This window comes from Frankliniella occidentalis, unplaced genomic scaffold, assembly GCF_000697945.3.
Source record: "Frankliniella occidentalis isolate FOCC.00 unplaced genomic scaffold, Focc_3.1 Scaffold311, whole genome shotgun sequence".
Taxonomy (NCBI): Eukaryota; Metazoa; Arthropoda; class Insecta; order Thysanoptera; family Thripidae; genus Frankliniella; species Frankliniella occidentalis.
In genome coordinates, this window is record NW_026267436.1 from 113,512 (window position 1) to 115,475 (window position 1,964).

At 46.9% G+C, this 1,964-nt stretch overlaps 1 protein-coding gene across 1 annotated transcript in view; it reads left to right on the top strand.

Moving 5' to 3' along the window:
* The window catches only part of LOC113208027 (uncharacterized), a 9,663-nt gene that overhangs the window by 5,255 nt on the left and 2,444 nt on the right, over window positions 1-1,964 (top strand). The window lies entirely within an intron of this gene.

A 1,964-nucleotide genomic window follows, 5' to 3' on the forward strand; every position in this document is an offset into this window, starting at 1 on the left:
TTAAAAATGCTGTAAGGAATTACAGTTTGACTACGGTCCGTCCTGTATATTTTATGTACAGGCCAGACTGTTATGATATGGGCTGTACTTCAGTGTTGAATTCAAGTGCTGTGTTGACCAAAAAGGCGGTTTGCGAAGTTACAGTACATCCTGTACGGAGTGGACTGTAATCAATAATCACAGTCGCGGCCCTAGCGACAAATTGACAGGCCAAACTGTAGAATTTCCTGTAGGATTTTTTAACTGTAACGTACAGCAGCATATACATGTACACAGTGTATTGGCACGTGAAAATTCTGGAATTCTGCTGTGAATAACCGCCTGCGGGCGCTACGATAGGCAGCGCCGCAACACACGGGTGTGTCGCGCTGTCGCAGTGTTGCCTATGCAGCAGGCGTTTGGCCAAGTGTGAGGGTGTACCGGGTGCTACTGCGAATACGCAGCAGTGTTGCAGGATTGCCTACTCAATATGGCCGCAGGGGCCACGACCCCCTACGGGTGTAAAGAGTAGGCAAACCCACAGCACTGCTGCATATTCACACACTGTTAGAAAAAATCCTGGGATTTCACGGAGGAACACTCGTGGAAAGTATTGCCAAAGTCCTTTGGGATTTCCCAAAGTCCTCTGTAGATTTCACGCTTCAAGTTTGATTTTGAAACATATATTGAAACATATAGACGCATGAAAACTTTCACCTTCAACATTTGTTTTAATACACAAAAACTAAGAACGGAGTCCTCTGGGAATTTATAATAGTGATGCGAAAGGTGAATCTTCAGGAAATCCCAAGAAATTTTTAACAGTGCAGTTGCACCTCGGTTGCACCGGGTACAGGAGGTGAGCGCCTTTCAGAGTTTAAGTATCAAAGGGCGGGCATCTGCTGTGCAGTGGGAATATTGTATGGTCAAAGATGTCTCAAAAGTATAAGCCAAATGTTGCTTGGGGTCCTGTAGCGTACGCCCTTTGGCGTATACATTTTAAACACCCCAAATTCCAGTGTAGGCAACCCGCCCGCACGCGTGCATGCGGTGCAGTGGAACTACAAAAGTGCGCGGCGTGGGCGTGAGTCCCCACCTGGTACAACAGCACAGTAGCTGTGCAGCGGGCGTCACATTTTCCCCGTTGGCTGGGCGTGGCTGGGCAGACCCGCCGTACACCACGGTCTCGAAGGTGAATGTGGGGTGGCCGGGGGCCGCGGAGATCCCGAGACTTGACAGGAAGTGTGACACGACCCAGGCTCGGCGTTATGCCTCCCCCGTGAAATTTCGTTTGTATAGGTCCTATATACGATACATGTACAATCCGTGCGAGTGCATACGGGTCCCGTACCTATGCGAACCTAGATGCGTGCATACGGTCGCCGTAGGCGCCTGACATGAATCGCCGTACGTTACATACGGGTTTCATACGTGTACATACAAACCGTACGATCCCCGTATACTGCAGCATCCAATGACACGATACGGAACACAAAGGCTTCGAAAAAAATCCAAGCGCAGCACATACAGCACATACAAGTTGCGTACGCACACATACAAACCGTACTTACCCCGTAAAGCATACAAACACATATAGTTGATTCCTACCCTTACTAATATAATCCTAGCTTATGACCTGTCGTTGCACTCCGCTGTGCAACACGTGTCCAAATTTGGATGTTCAGTTGAGTTATTACTATTCGGTATCTTGCTTTAATAACTTATCTGTTAATAGCTAATGTGGTACAAACAAAGACCTCCCGAAAAATATAGTTTGGTGGTAACGTTTTTTGACTCTTTCATCTGGTGAACATAGGTTTTAAAGTACCTTGGAAAGACGGTATCAGTATTCCAAAAAGTACCTATACGTATCGGTCAAGTAGAATTGAATCTTCAGTACCTAGGTAAGGTAAGGTAGCGAGAAAAGTACCTAGGTACTACCTAGACCTAGGTACTGTACTACCTAGGTACTGTACTACCTAGGT